The sequence below is a fragment of the Pantherophis guttatus genome, chromosome 2 (genome assembly GCF_059756535.1).
Source record: "Pantherophis guttatus breed Tessera chromosome 2, ASM5975653v1, whole genome shotgun sequence".
Taxonomy (NCBI): Eukaryota; Metazoa; Chordata; class Lepidosauria; order Squamata; family Colubridae; genus Pantherophis; species Pantherophis guttatus.
The window spans coordinates 225,651,295-225,667,721 of NC_142064.1; positions in this window are offsets into that span (position 1 = coordinate 225,651,295).

Sequence of the window (16,427 nt, forward strand, 5' to 3'; positions counted from 1 at the left end):
TCATTTAAGTTACCTCCTCCTCGTATGTATCAAAATTCATATGTGCAGCAGTGTTCATGGGGAGGACAGCAGGGTTCAGAGTGTTAAAAGCAGCTTCACTGCATTGCAACAAAAGTCCTACTGCTTATCTACATGTATTGTGATTTCGCAACAAGTGATGTTGCTTTTGTTGCTCTGATGAAAGAGGTGAGAGCATATCAATACCACTGCAATAGGAATCATTTGTCCCATTTGAGAAATCCAACTATCAGATGAAGAGAAATGCTCTGCAGCGAGTTGTTTCACCAACTAGGGAGTTGTTTCACCAACTCACCACTAAAAAGCTTCTAACCTAGAAATTAAAAAAATATTCAGTCCTATTTATCAGCATATTTCATACTTTCCCCCCCTCCTGTCAGGGTTCCAAGTAACACCCCCAAAAGAATCAAAACTCTGAGGTAGGCATATTCTTCAAAGTATAGATTTATTAGGTAGTGTTCTGTCCCCGTCTCACACATGCACACAAACAGACAGCCAGGGGTTAAATAAAACTTGCAGACAACAAATTCTTTCGATAAGAGGATTGGCAGCAACCCAGTAGCTGCTTGCCAAGAACTTTACTCATAGAGGGAGGGGTTGTTCCTCCATCAGATAAACCCAAACAAGATACACACAGTTCAAGAATTGTCAAGTCCAGTCCCTATTAAATCCAAGGCAGATAACGTTGTTTCCAAAGATACAATGTGACTCACTAGTAGTTTAGTTTTGTCCATCACAGAGTCTGAATGGCCACCTCACCCCCTTTTATCCCCTGTGGGTGTGGTCCAGTGACTCAGCTTAATCTCTGGCACGCCTCCTTTTCTGCTGTGTGCACTTGTCTCTCCGACACTGGCGTGGATCCAGCCAAGACTTATCTCTGTCACTGTCCGACTGCGAGGAGATATCTGTCTCCTGGCCAATCTCTTCTCCTCCGGGAGACACCTGAGGCATTGCCAGAGAGGAGGGTCCTGGAGAGGGAGGCCTGGCCAACTCCTCTCCTTCATGTTCGGAGCCTTCTCCCTCCGATAAATCGGCCTCGGGGGTCGGAGTCACAACAGGTAGGTCATATTGGCACAATCTGGAGAAACCCAACTCTAAAGACCCCTCAGGTTTCTCCTTAGTTAAAAATACATTTTTCCTCCCCTTACCCATGCAGTCCATCACATGGTCCAATCAGGTCACAACCAAAGTTCATCTGGCCTCACATCCCGCCTCCTTGAACCTGGTGGGAGCATCCTTGGTTCTCAGAAGAAAGAATTTTATTTTGGTTACATCCCCTTGCTATCTCTACCTCCCCATCCCCTTTCCCACAGCTTGACTGGCCTCCACTGTGGCAGCCTGAAGATGCCAGGGGAAAATGGCTCCAGGGCTGACACCTCTTCCCAGTGGTGGAATTCATTTTTTTTTTTTACTACCGGTTCTGTGGGCGTGGCTTGGTGGGCATATCAGGGGAAGGATACTGCAAAATCTCCATTCCAAAAACACTCCAGGGAAAGGATACTGCAAAATCTCCATTCCCAACCCACTCTAGGGAAAGGATACTGCAAAATCTCCATTCCCACCCCACTCCAGGGAAAGGATATTGCAAAATCTCCATTCCCACCCCACTCTGGGGCCAGCTAGAGGTGGTATTTGCTGGTTCTCTGAACTACTCAAAATGTCTGCTACTGGTTCTCCAGAACCTGTCAGAACCTGCTGAATAGCACCCCTGCTCCCTGCCTCCTTCCTCCCACATTTCTTTCCCTCCCTCCCTCCCTCCCTCCCTTCCTTCCTTTCTTCCTTCTTTCCTTCCTTTTTGCTAGAACTTTTTTATTTTTCCACAAGAAGTTGCCAGCCTGCCTAAAATATAATTTGAAATTTGGCAGACATTTCTTCTGGATATCCCTTGTGATGACTGAGTGGAAAAAGGAGCTGAGCTCAGGTTCATTCCTTTAGTTTACGGCCCATTTTAGAATTGTTTTAAAGCAATTCCTAATGCTGCTTTACCATGGTATAGAATGTAAATAACTGGCCATGCAGCTTGATAGATAGCTTCATTCAACAGGCGTGCAATGATAATTAATGGCCAATCCAGTATCTTAACCAATAGATATTGAATAGCATACTGGAGAGAAATGAATAGGTTCCATTTCAATCCTTGTAAAAGTTGTTGGCTAAAGCATTTCATTAAGCCAGCCTCATAGATGTGAACTGTCAAAATATTTTAACATCCCCTTCTGACCTCCAAGCACTTTCCTTTTCCCTTTGCTGATTGCACTAGCCATGAACACCCTTGTACTCACAAATGACAACTCTAGCTACTAGAATTATTGCTCGAATTAATTGCCCAGAAATATGCTTTTAAACCTTCCACTCCATGTCACAGCACATTTAAAGGGTAACCTGTGTGGTTGTTTTTATTTTTTTGGTGGGGTTTTTTTTTTTTACATGTGCTGTTTTGAACAGCCTTTTCCAGTTTATGTGGCCATTAACACCCTATTGGCACTGTCAGGGGTAAGACACTCCTTTTCCTTTATGCATCCAGAAAGAAATTCAAGGAAATAATCTTTCAGGCTTCATGGTAAGATGGTTCCGCTCCTTCTTTTTGCATAAACAGCACTGCACTAAAAATAAACATAAAAAAGATAGAAAAGGCAGCAGTTTGGTCAATGAAAGATGGAAGCATCCAAATATTGAACACAAAGTAAATTCTCCTGCATTATTATGTACATAAAAAGAAGGGAGAAAGAGTAGTGGGGATGGAAAAAATTTCTATAGTCAATGTGATTATATCAGCACTCTCACTGACCTTTGTTTACCACCATAGAAGTTGCTAGCCAGATTAGCGCTTTGCTTTCCCCAAATTACGCTATATTCTTAATTATATTGTAATTACAATACAGGGTGAGAAGATGATGGAGCCAGTTTGAAAGCCTGCCACTTAATTGCCCAGCAGTTAAGTGGGTTTCAAATTTTTTTACTATCGGTTCTGTGGGTGTGGCTTGGGCATGGCATGGCTTGGTGGGTGTGGCTTGGTGAGCGTGACAGGGGAAGGATATTGTAAAATCTTCATTCCCTCCCCAATCCAGGGGAAGGGTACTGCAAAATCCCCATTTCCTCCCAATCAGCTGTGACTTGGGAGGCAGAGAATAGATGGGGGTGGGGCCAGTCAGAATTTTTACTACTGGTTCTCCAAACGACTCAAAATTTCCGCTACCGGTTCTCCAGAACTGGTCAGAGCCTGCTGAAACCCACCTCTGCTGCCATTGTAAAATTAGGTATTCTCTCCCCCCCACACACACACACTGTTCTTTTCTCTTTTTGAAATCTTTCTATCAAAGAATTCCAGTGGCTATTTAAACGTTGATGTCTTCTTCTTCTTCTTTTTTTTAACTAAACTTTATTATTAAAAAAAAAACATTTAAAAACATACAAGTTTCTCTCAAACGAGAAACAAATTTACATATACAGTACATAAACTTCACCTATTGACTAATTTCCATTATTCTATATACATATATTATGTGTATTATATGTACATATATACAAACATACAGTAAGATATTCCATATTCTATCCCTCTGACAGTGCTGTTTTTTGTTATATTAATTTCTTCTAAGTTTCATCTCTACCCATTTCCTTTCCTCTGGTTTATCCATTGGTACCATCTATTCCATGTTACATAATATTTAGAGTCCTCCTTATCCTGTAACTCTAAAGTTAGTTTTTCCATTTCTGCGCATGTATATATTTTTTGTATTAATTCCTGGTCCGTTGGCAGTCGGTCACTTTTCCAAAATTGTGCTAACGCTAAACTTGCCGCCGTGATTATATGAAGCATTAGGTATTTTATGTCATTTCGGATGTTCTTTTTGCTCATGCCTAATAGAAAAATCTCAGGTTCTAATTCAATTTCACAATCTGTAATTTCTCTTATCCATATCCTTACCTTGTTCCAGTATTTCTTAATTACTGGGCAGAGCCACCAAGCATGGTAAAAAGTCCCCTGTGTTTTTCTGCACTTCCAACAGGTCGGATCTACATTTGGGTACATTTTTGCTAGTCTTGCGGGGGCCAGATGCCATCAATACCACATCTTATAATGATTTTCTTTGTAGGCTACCGATTTTGTCATGCTGTAGTTAGTTTCCCACACTCTTTCCCATTCTTCTAGCTGTATGCTGTGCCCAAACTACTCAAAATTTCCGCTACTGGTTCTCCAGAACTGGTCAGAGCCTGCTGAAACCCACCTCTGCTGCCATTGTAAAATTAGGTATTCTCTCCCCCCCACACACACACACTGTTCTTTTCTCTTTTTGAAATCTTTCTATCAAAGAATTCCAGTGGCTATTTAAACGTTGATGTCTTCTTCTAAAATCAGTGTTCACCTGCAAATTGAATAATCCCACCTCATCCTGAGCATTTCCACCTCCCCTCTTAATGCTTCTTCAGCTGCTCTCTCCAAGACAGTGGAGAGCAGTGACAAGAACAAGAGAAGTTCCACTAACTTCTTCTCAAGGCAGGAGTGCAGAGTGAGCAGAGGGCAAGTGAATGATCAGTGAAGACAGATTCATGGAGGCAGGCCAAACTCCAGGATCAATGTTTTTGTCTAATGCCTATTCTCAGATCTAGGCCTCATCTGGTGATAGAGCTACTCTTGCCAAAATTTGGAATCTGTACAGTGCTACTTGACATTACAATTTCCCCAGCCACACCAAGAATGAAGAGGGAGAAAGATTTTATGAGGTTGCTATAATTATAGCTCATTGATTAAATTTTGCAGTCTTCCAATTTCTGTCTAAACATAGATAAAAGAAGTGATAAGTGACTCTCTGCAATATGATGTGATAAAAGACTAATCTGAAAGAAGCAGAGACCTTGGTTTTATTTTTCAAAATATTCCTGGAATTCCATTGCATTGAATAACTTCCAGCTTTTCTCCACATTATTATTCTTGGAAACAGTGTTTGAGGATTGTGCTGGCATTTCAAGTCCAGGGATTAGGAACAATGAATACAGCTTCAATAACAGGGGCAGAATTTACATACTGAAGCCAGTACATTGATGGAGTCTGATTTTAGGTTTTGTCAAAAAAGATACTGAAGATACATGTGTGTGCTGGGTAAAGTCTCTAGCATTCCTGCTTGAAATCTAGTGGGTTTATTTCCCAAAATTTCAGATGGGAAAATCAAATCTTAAGAGGTTTTGTGATCTCATCAGTTTCTGCCTATTAATTCATTTTTTAAAAAATTAATCTTAATATCCAACAGGTCATCACACAGCAGAGTGCACACAGATTTCATACTGCTAAGGGCAGTACTAGTCAGTGGTGAAACCCACATTTTTTTTACTACTGGTTCTGTGGGCGTGGCTTGGTGGGCGTGGTGTGGCTTGGTGGGCATGGCAGGAGAAGGATACTGCAAAATCCCCATTCCCACCCCACTCCAGGGGAAGGATACTGCAAAATCTCCATTCCCTCCCCACTCCTGGGGCCAGCCAGAGGTGGTATTTGCCGGTTCTCCAAACTGCTCAAAATTTCCACTACCAGTTCTCCAGAACTTGTTAGAACCTGTTGGATTTCACCCCTGGTACTAGTCCATCAGTGACAATGTAGTGGTTCACATAAAGAAAAAGATTGGGATCATATCAAAGAGCTAAGAAGGGTTAGAACTGGTGCGTTTTTGGATCGGAAACCACCAGAAAAGTCCTGATCTGTAGGCTGGTTTGGAAAGTCAAAAACATATCCCAGAAGTTATCATGGTTTAAGCTTGACTCAAAGGCACTTTATCTTTCACATTTTTCAAAGACATAGCTATAACTATAGACACAGAACATAAAATACTAGCACTTGTCGGAAGATTCATCATTTCTTCCACAGTGATTAATGTACAGATTTCTTGTAGAATGGAATGAGACCAAGTTTGCAAAGCAGTACCTTAGTTTTATAATGTATTAAGTAGGAAAACCAAGTGGAAAATGGCTCCTGGAACCTCAATCCCCAGTACTAATAGAAGCCACAACAGGCACTTGTAATAAAGCAGCATGTTATCAAGAGGATGGAAAAAGGGAGTTAAAATTGAGACAGTCAGCAACAATACAGGCAACTGGCCATCTGCCTCTTCCAGAAGGATCTGGCCAGTGGTGAAATTTAAAATTTGTTACTACCGGTTCTGTGGGCGTGGCTTGGGGGGGAGGTAATGTGACTGGGTGGGCGTGGTCAATTTTTTTTTTAACTTTTAAAACCATTTTTTCTACAACCTCTTCGGCAAACAGGTTGTAAAAAAAATGTTTTCAAAAGGCTCTGACGATCCCAGTTGAGTTGCCTGATCGACAGACGCTTTTTTTTCTTTTTTTGGCCGAAGAGGTTGTAGAAAAAATGTTTTTAAAAGAAAAAAAGCCTCTGCCAATCAGGCAACTCAGCTGGGACCGTCAGAGGCTTTTAAAAGCATTTTTTCTACAATCTCTGAAGAGGTTGTAGAAAAAATGCTTTAAAAGCCTTTGACGATCCCAGCTGAGCCGCGTGATCATCAGAGGCTTTTTTTTTTACTTTTAAAAGCATTTTTTCGGCTGAAGTGGTTGTAGAAAAAAGGCTTTTAAAAATAAAAAAAAAGCCTCTGATGATTGTGCAGCTCAGCTGGGCATGGCGGGGGGGGGCAGGGATTTTTGCTACCAGTTCTCCGAACCACCCGCCTCCATTGCTACCGGATCAGGCAATCCGGTCCGAACAGGGAGCATTTCACCCCTGGATCTGGCCCATTTTTAAGGATGTGGGGTTTTTTTGGTCAGGTTATTTCTCCAACACCAAATATAATCTGCTTTTGTTCAGCTTCCAGAGAATTATCCTGGAGACAAAGAAATTGATAAAGTCCTGAGCCTCATTTCATAATTTCTTTCTTGCATTTTGTTGGGTTGGAAAAAAACATATTTAATGTTAACTAACTTTTAATACATTCTCAATATGCAAATGAAATGTTTAAGTGGATGAGCTTTGCTCATCTTCAGCACTGCATTTAGGGTCAATAAAAAGTTGTTTGTGCTGTGAGACTGACAATTGCCTTAATGATATTTTTTCCCCCTGCAAAGATCTTGAAGAATTTTATAATAATGATAATGATTAAAATCAACACTTGATAAAATGCTTTAACTCTGCCTCATTTCATTTTGACATTTTGGATTACAAATGTCTAGATCATCCTAAACAGTTAATATAGGATAATTATGTAAGAATGTTAAGATATTTATTTATGAATTCAAACCAATACAAAACATTTAAGGAATAAGGGATGAAGTTATCAAAAACAAGAAAACCTCCAAATATAAAAGATTAAAGATTACTCAGTTACTATTTGCTTGTTTGTATTATAGTTTTCTTTGGAAGAAGGAAGGACTTAAATTGAAACTTTCTAATACTTAGCACAATAAACCATTTCTCTAGCACTTGTTGAGTATTTTCCCCATGCTTAATTCCAGAATACAGTCTTCAGACCATGGACATCCTCAGGGGATTAGTCAAAACCTACAAAATGGTGGGCATGGCACCATGATGGGCACCCTGATCCTTTTGTACATTGCAATGTCATTCCTGCCATCTTGCAAATGTACACACACACATACAAGCACACACATTCACCCAGATATCCTCTGCAGACGTTACTGCCTCAGGCACATTTTTGCAGCTTCCAGAGTAGCCTCCAATTACACTGTTGAATTTGGGTCACTGAATTTCAGTGGCATCTTTTTTTAACAAATAGAGAGCCAGCTGGATGGAGTTAAGCTTCTGCAAGATCCAGCATGTACATTTTGTCTTTGTTTTGCACCAGAATTATTTAAAAAGAGAGAGCAGTGTGTCAGAAGTATCCTCCGTAACCACTTCTATAACATTATCATGTCATTGACTCTCAGATACTCAACCGTTTCAAAGTGAAACTTGGGGGGTGGGGGGCGATGTTGCCTATTCCCATTTTTAAACATTAAGAAACCATCTTTTGCTTTTACGACAGACCATGTAATAATGGGCTGGATATCCATCTCTCACATTCATGAACCTAAGTCTCAGCCCCTCCTTCTCTATCTTTTTCATATGTATTATTACGACTTTAGTGTTTTCAAACTCTAAAGTCTTTCATTTCTTCTCATGTTCAACTTTATTTCTAAGTGACATCACACTTATCACTGCATACAAATAATAGGTGTCAAGCTTATCACAAGGTACTCCTAGCCTTTGTATTTTGTCTGTGCAGGCCTTCAGGAAAGCAAATTGTATGTAAGCTAAGCTTGATTGACAGATTTCCTTTGGCAGCCAGTGTGTTCTAGACACCTCAGCCTTGTGGGAAGTCAGGTGATCTTCTCCAGCCATCTCCCTTCCTCCTCACTCCCCCCTGCCCACCATTCCTACACAATTTAGATGACAGCTTGTCTTTCTAAGCAGACTCCACAAATCAGGAGAGGCCTGTCACCATCTTAGCAGGGGTTCTCCTGGCTTAGATGCCAACAAGAAATAAATAACTGACAGCTGCCTGGGGCTAAGCAAGCTCCTGAAGAGGATTCTGGAAGCTTCGAGGAATATAAAACTTCAGCCTGAAATTCACAGGAAGTACACAAAACAAATGAGTGACAGCAGTAGCTACTCAGTGTGTATACCGCTCCATGGATTTCAATAGTTGCCAAGTTTACTTGCTTGTTAAGGATGTCTAAGGATTGGACACTCTGATGCTGAACTGAATTATGGGAGGACTCATGGGAAGAAGAAGAAGAAGAAAACATGCATTTCACTCCTTCTTGGCGGCAATCCGAAGTTTATTAATACTCGGAAGCAGGTCTTACTGAAATCTGTCAGGAAAGGGTTTGCTATTCATTAATTTGTTTTTAAATTATTCACGTCCTACTTTAATCATATGCTAATTATTACTTGTTTAAGTAGCCACCCCTGCCAACATTCCCTCAAATGAAAGGTACTTCCTGTATCTCATCAAAAATGATAATTCAGCACTTCATGATTTACTTGAACATATGAGGATCTGTCATTGAGGGTATTTAATCATACTTTTGGAAAAAGAAGCATGTCTTTATTTAATGTAAATTGATAGTATAGTATAGTATAGTATAGTATAGTATAGTATAGTATAGTATAGTATAGTATAGTATAGTATAATTAATTAGAACAATTAATTAGAACAATTAATAAATGGAACAACTTGCCTGCAGAAGTTGTGAATGCCCCAAAACTGGAAATTTTTAAGAAGATGTTGGATAACCATTTGTCTGAAGTGGTGTAGGGTTTCCTGCCTGGGCAGGGGGTTGGACTAGAAGACCTCCAAGGTCCCTTCCAACTCTGTTATTCTATTCTATTCTATTCTATTCTATTCTATTCTAGTCTAGTCTAGTCTAGTCTAGTCTAGTCTAGTCTAGTCTAGTATATAGTATAATTTAGTCTAGTCTAGTATAGTATAGTATAATATAGTATATAGTCTATTCTATTCTAGTCTAGTCTAGTCTAGTCTAGTCTAGTCTAGTCTAATCTAATCTAATCTAATCTAATCTAATCTAATCTAATCTAATCTAATCTAATCTAATCTAATCTAATAATATATAGTATATTGCATTGCCCTCCCTGCTGACAAGCAGTATCCCTGCCCTCCCTGCTGGATCTGGTGGATGGTTCAGCCAAACCCTAGTTGTGGCTTGGAATGGGGATGTCTCTGGGGCCTTGGATCATATTGGTCATATTGTAGCCTCTCTCTGTGCACCAATCTTGGGCTGTTCATTTATTTATCAAGGACTCCAGGAGATGTAGCACCAGCAAAGGCACCTGAATTTCTGTGAGAGGAAAACTCAAAGCAAATCTGAACTGACATGGGTAAAAGTTCATATTTGGCATTATCTTGTGGCAATAAATGTGGCAAAATCTCAATATTTCTTGGCTCTTATGGCATCCAGTGATAGCTGCCCTGTTTAGCAGAACCCAGTCCCTAGTGGCAGGGATGGCTCCCCAGAACATCTGTTGTGCCATTATGAGGATTATTGAGGTTATCTGATGAGTGATAAAGTTGTTCAGATTCACTTCACCTTGGACTCTGATTGGGCTAGGCAAGCTGAGGGATCCTGGAGACAGTATGAGGGATGAATTTGAAACAAGAACTCCTGAGAAAGTGGAAGAATTCTCTGTGCTGTTACTCAGATTTCAGGCTTGGATCGTACCTAGTACTGAGACAGGCTTGATCCCACTTGATAATGACTTGTGGCAGTTTAGAATGTGTCCATTCTTGTGCTCCTCGATCTCTCAGGCTTTCTAATAATGCCAACCACAGTATCTTTCTTCTGGTTCTTCCCTCTCATGGATTGGAGATTGCAGACACCATTTTACGTGGTTCTCTTCCTTTCTTTGAGTCCAATTCAGTTGGGGTTACTTGTGAGGAGAGATCACTGTCTAGGACCTTCCTGTGTTGGTGTCACAGGAATCAATACACTCTCTCTTCCCTTTCAACATCTACATGAAACCACATTCAAGTGGTGCTTCAGATCTTTTAGGATTACACCCAAGGTGCAGTGTTCTTGTTCTTGTTCTTGTTCTTGTTGCATCAAGGTAAAATTTAGGGTTGGAGATGTGCATTCTCAAAAATCTCCTACCTCATTCTGTTACCTATTTTGGTAGAATAATGTAACAAGCTTTGGTGAGTGTTTAAAAATCCAAAGACCTAGCAGACAAATCAGATGGGAATTGTATTTGCTTTTAAAAATGTATGAAATGGCTGAAGAGCCTTCCCCTGCTTTGTTCAATCTTTTAAAAGCCCAGGCTGCTTTCAGCAAAGATCTCTCTTTGCAGAGGATTCTTCTCTTTTTAAGTATTCCTTGGACTGACCAGGTGCCTATATACTTGGAATGACCAGGTGACTACAACTAAAGAAGCATTTTTTTGTGTGTTTGGTGATTGCACTGCAGATTTTCTCCATGGCGAGAAATAGAGACTAGTCCAGTGCCAAAATGTAGGAACATTTTTTGAGCTAAATGTGAATGTAATGTTTATTTTAGAATCCACTTGCAACATTCTAAAATAAAACATGGAGGAATGGAGCCATTGGGGAAAAGATGTTAATAGATGTTCCTCTTCTATAGGGTCTGCAATTCCCATATGACAGCTATCAGTCAATATAACAGTTCTGAGGTGCTTTATGAGATTGTGTTAAACATGTGTACTGTATTTTTCGGAGTATAACACACACCTTCCCCCCCCCCAAAAGAGGCTAAAAATTTGGGTGTGCCTTATACTCCAAATGTAGCTTTTTCAAAGCTTTTTTTTTTCAGCCCTAATGAGGCACTAATTTTGCCTGCTCCCTTGACTCTCTGCTGTGCTTTAACGAGGTGCTAGAGAGTGAATGCTTTGCTCCGACTCTCAGCTGTTCTTTAGAAGCTTTTTTTCAGCCCTAACTAGGTGCTAGCCCAGTGAAGCAATCTCCCTGTGCTTTGCCTGCTTTTCTCATTGCTGCTTCCTCTCAGCTGTGCCTTAGAAGCTGTTCTTTATCCCCAAGCAGGGGATAAAAAACCAGCAAACTAATGTGCTGAAGCTGACCAGACTAAGGATGCTAGCCAGATGAATACCTGGTAGGCAGATTTTTTCCCCCCTATTTTCCTTCCCCATAACTAAGCTGCATCTTATACTCCGGTGCGTCTTATACTCCGAAAAATACAGTAATTAGTGGCAATTACTGACTGGAAAGATGTTTTCCAGAATTAGAAAAGAGAAAATCCAATGCTAGTACAAAAGACAGAAATGTTATGGTTGTTGTTATTATTGTTTTAAAGTGATGAAATCAGAGTGTTAAGACAGGTAACATTTTTTTTCTACCTCTTCAATTTAAGGATGCCCTTGTTAGGAGGAAAGCCATATTAGTTTATGGTAACTTCCTTTCTGGATTCTATGTAAGACAAATGAGACAACTTTTGAGCAGAAGAATTAATGCATACAAGTTTGACTTAAGGACTCTAAGCAAGGACAAAGCAATATCAGAGCCTTTGACCCTCCCAGGATACACTAGTGCAGACCTCAAGGTGACTACATTGGAAAAACAAGACTTTAATAACATGATTGCATGAAAGACTGCTGAACTCACATCAAAAGGTTTCAGACTATTTCAAAAGGTTTCAATAAATATTGTGGGTGTTTAAATGCATGACATTATTAATTGATAAGGTGCTTGTAGGCTGTCTTACATGTCACCTGCATCTGCATAACTATCTTCCTCTCCCTCTCCTTGCCTCGTCCAAAATTAAATCCTACAACTCTCCAGCCACTCTATGCATCTGATGAAGTGAACCGCAATAAAGGGCTTATGCCCTTTATTAAAATGTGTTAGTCAGAAGAGATGTTCTCACGTTCTTTCTAATTATTTGACTTTATCTTGTGAGTGAATAAAAAAAAATGAGGTGGTACAAGCTAACCAAGGATTGACAGATACCGGATGAAGATGACTTTGTATAAATATACAAAAGTATGAAGGCTATTGCTTAACGCACTGTAAGCCGCCCTGAGTCTTCAGAAAAGGGCGGCATATAAATCAAATTAAAAAAAAAAAAGATAGGAAATGATATGTTTGCATTTCTTCCCTACAAGTTAAAGCTCTTTTCATGTTGTGCTGAACTATCTTCTATGGCAATTTCCCCAGATTGTGTTGTTCTGTACCAATCCAGGCTATTTCTTTTTATTTTCTCTTAATTCAGTCTGTTATTACTTCTGCCCATCCTTTTCTGAATTTTGCCTCACTGATGGGGTAGAGAAGGATAAAACATTGTCTTAGATTTGGTTGAAAAAAAAAATAGAAGGAATACAAGCAGGGGTGAAATGCTCCCGGTTCGGACCAGATCGCCCGATCTGGTAGTGATGGACGCAGGTGGTTTATTTATTTATTTATTTATTTATTTATTTATTTATTTATTTATTTATTTATTTATTTATTTTGATTTATATGCCGCCCTTCTCCAGAGACTCAGGGTGGCTTACAATGCGTTAAGCAATAGCCTTCATACTTTTGTATATTTATACAAAGTCAGCTTATTGCCCCCACAAACTGGGTCCTCATTTTACCTACCTTAGAAAGGATGGAAGGCTGAGTCAACCTTGAGCCTGGTGAGATTTGAACTTGCAGTAATTGCAGGCAGCTGGTGCACTGTAACAGTGCTTAATCAGCTACGCCACCAGGTTCGGAGAACTGGTAGCAAAAATCCCTGCGGCCTCCCCCCATGCCCCGCTGAGCCATGCGATCATCAGAGGCTTTTTTTTTTTAACTTTTAAAAGCATTTTTTCTACAACCTCTTCGGCTGAAAAAATGCTTTTAACCGTTAAAAAAAAAAGCCTCTGACAATCCCAGCTGAGTTGCCTGATCGTCAGAGGCTTTTAAAAGCATTTTTTTCTGCAATCTCTTTGGTGAAAGAGGTTGTAGAAAAAATGCTCTTAAAAGTAAAAAAAAAAAAGTTGGCCACACTCACCCAGTCACATTATCCCCACCACTACCAAGCCACGCCCACAGAACCGGTAGGAATAAATTTTACATTTCACCCCTGGACACAAGGGATAGGAGTATTTGTAAAAAATAATTCCTTGAGTTTCAACTCAAGTTCAAGTGATTTCAAATGTTCATCCATGTAGTTATCTTGACTAAACAGGGTTGGGCCAGAAAAAAATCACCAGGAAATTTTTGAGCTGTAACCTAGGCTAGAAATTGAAAAAAATATATTCTCAAAGAAGTAAATCAGTAGAATGGATATTTTATGGGGTTTGAGGAGTTAATTGATTTGGACAGATACTGTATCAACTGAAAGTGAGGTTTTGAGGCTCAGATCCTATTCCTGTTTATAACTTTTATCAAATTTCTGATATCCCATCCAGTTAAGGATTTGTTTCCAGCTATGGCAAACTAAACGTCTCTGAGAAGCTATTGTTTGTTCTTAACATTCTTCTTTGGGACTCTACTGACCATGAACATCAAAGCTTGATTATCATGACAGTGCACTTTGATTTTCAAAAGCAGCAGAGTCCCCAAACAGATATGTTCAGGACAAACAAATAAAATGACAAATACAATGACTATCCCTATATGCACATGTATCAAGAAGTCATTGCTTGATAGAGCTCAAAAGTCTTGTAGGAATGACCCAGCAGAATGCAGTGCAATTTGTATCAGCCACGTGGTTTGAAATCATCTGTCAGCGTTCAGAACAACCCAACTCCAATGAAAAACTCCAAGACAGGCATCATCTCAAATCTTCCATTTATTTGAGTAGGTATACTGGCATATCTGGGAAAACCCGAATCTGAGAGTTCTGGGTTTTCCCTCAGAAAATAAAAAGCCCAAAATCCAGCCCTGGCACCCATCAGCCCAATCACCATCCTTTACAACTTGAGACAACACTGCAACCCTTCCTCCTCCAGATGCAGGAACACCATGACCTTGACCAAAAAGAAGAATGCTATTATGTCTAGCTACAATCTCTCTACCAAATCCCTCCTCCTACTTTCCCAAGTGCAAGAAGGTGGCAGTGTGGAAGCTTCCGGTGTTAATATGGCTTCCAAAGCTGACATCATCCATTGCCGCTGCTTCTGAGATCCACCCCTTTTTATTCCCCTTTGATTCTTATAATTCCTATCCAACTGTGGGAGTTGCAGTCCACCCAAAGAACATCAAGTGGAGGAGGCACTTATGCCGGAATAGAGAGAAGAACGTGGTTCCCAGAATATGGTCTATGAGTGAAACTGCCGAGAGAGCGATGTAATCGTCTCTGCAAATCAAGATGAGCTAGCTGGCCAATGAAGCATGTCTGGCATTTTATTTCTCATATTGTTTGGAGATAGGGATTCAGCTGAGTGCATTCAGCAAATAAAGATCAAATAACCTGCTGTGAATAATGTTTTAAACCCGGGTTCCTATCAGGATCTCGTTATAAGCCCATATACTCCGTTGGATAAAAAATAAGTTACACATGGCTGGAGGCAGTATTGCTTTCTATGGAAGATGAAATCCGTTTTGAAATCGAAAATGTTTAGCGGGCAGGAGGCTGTATATTTTTTTAATGTTTGAGCTGTATGAAAGTGCTCTGTCTGAGTACATCTAGGAGATTTTAGCAGTGTTTCATCTGGGTCATGCTGGGATCTGGGGAGCTGGCTGAAAAAAAGAGCAAGATAGCGCTAGTGGGAGAAGAAAGGGGAAATCTGTCCAATGAAGAAATAAGAGTTCCTAGTCCCTAAGTTACTGTGAAAATGAAATTAACTTTTGATCCAACTCCTGGTTGTCACAAGCCAGGCAATCAATCTTACAGAACTACTTATATTAAAGTACATAGGAACTTAGGCTACTGTAAGGGAAATTTCTGGGTTGGTCCCCTGCTTGTGGCAAATACTTACGCATGCTCAGAGCTACATTTTTAAGTTCTTGAACAGAAAAGGAAAAATAAAACATGTCATTACTAATGGGAAATGGGAAATTTGGAGTGGAATCGATAATGGAAGACTGAAGGGGCCTGTCCAGTCACTTGAATTAACCACATTGATAGAGATGATTTGCATGGTCTGCCATACCAATTTGCTAGTATAACAAGAGGATAAAAGGAATTTCAAAAGAAATAGTTGATGAAGTAGCAATTGGATGACTTACGTGTAAATATAATGCAATGGTACCACTGTTTCACATAGCATTCCTCAAGGATATATCATAGGAGCAGACATTATTATGTTCTACTCGAAAGAAAAACAGCTACTGCTTTTGGTCAACATTAGAGTTTTTCTCATCCTTATTATGCATGAAGCCATCATGGTCTGCTAGGCCAAGTATAAATTCCCAGTTATTCTAGAGAATTCTAGGGAGTAATTTTTGCAGCACTTCCTGCTGCACAGCCTCACCTCTCACAGAAATTGGTGGGGATAATAGTGGAACTCCTGAAAGAAAGGTGAAATACAAATGGAAGAAATTAATAAATGAAATTACTGGCTATAAAATTGTAGTGTTTTTCCGTACTAATGAATCTGGAATACAACTGAATATTCTCCCAGTGAGGCCTAGTTAGATTACTGTTCTAGAGCAAACTAGTGCCTAGGTCACTTGCTTGGAGATTATCTGATTTTTTCCTATGTTTATATATCCAGGATTATAATTTATGTGCTTTTCTTCTTCAGGCCTTATATGGATGAAGAAACAGAACTGCAAGTAACACACATGGTTCTTTAAAGCCAACATGAATTGAAGGCCTTGAAGAGAATTTATTGTTTACAATATATATGTGTGTATGTGCAAATTTAGATACAAGTGGAGAAATATCTTACTTAATTATGCCAAGGAATTGTTTTCTCTGCATTCTATTATATTACTGGGTGGAAAACACTTGAAAAAAACCTTGAAATACACTCTACCCAATAAGAGTTTAGCACTTCCTATTTAATAACCAAT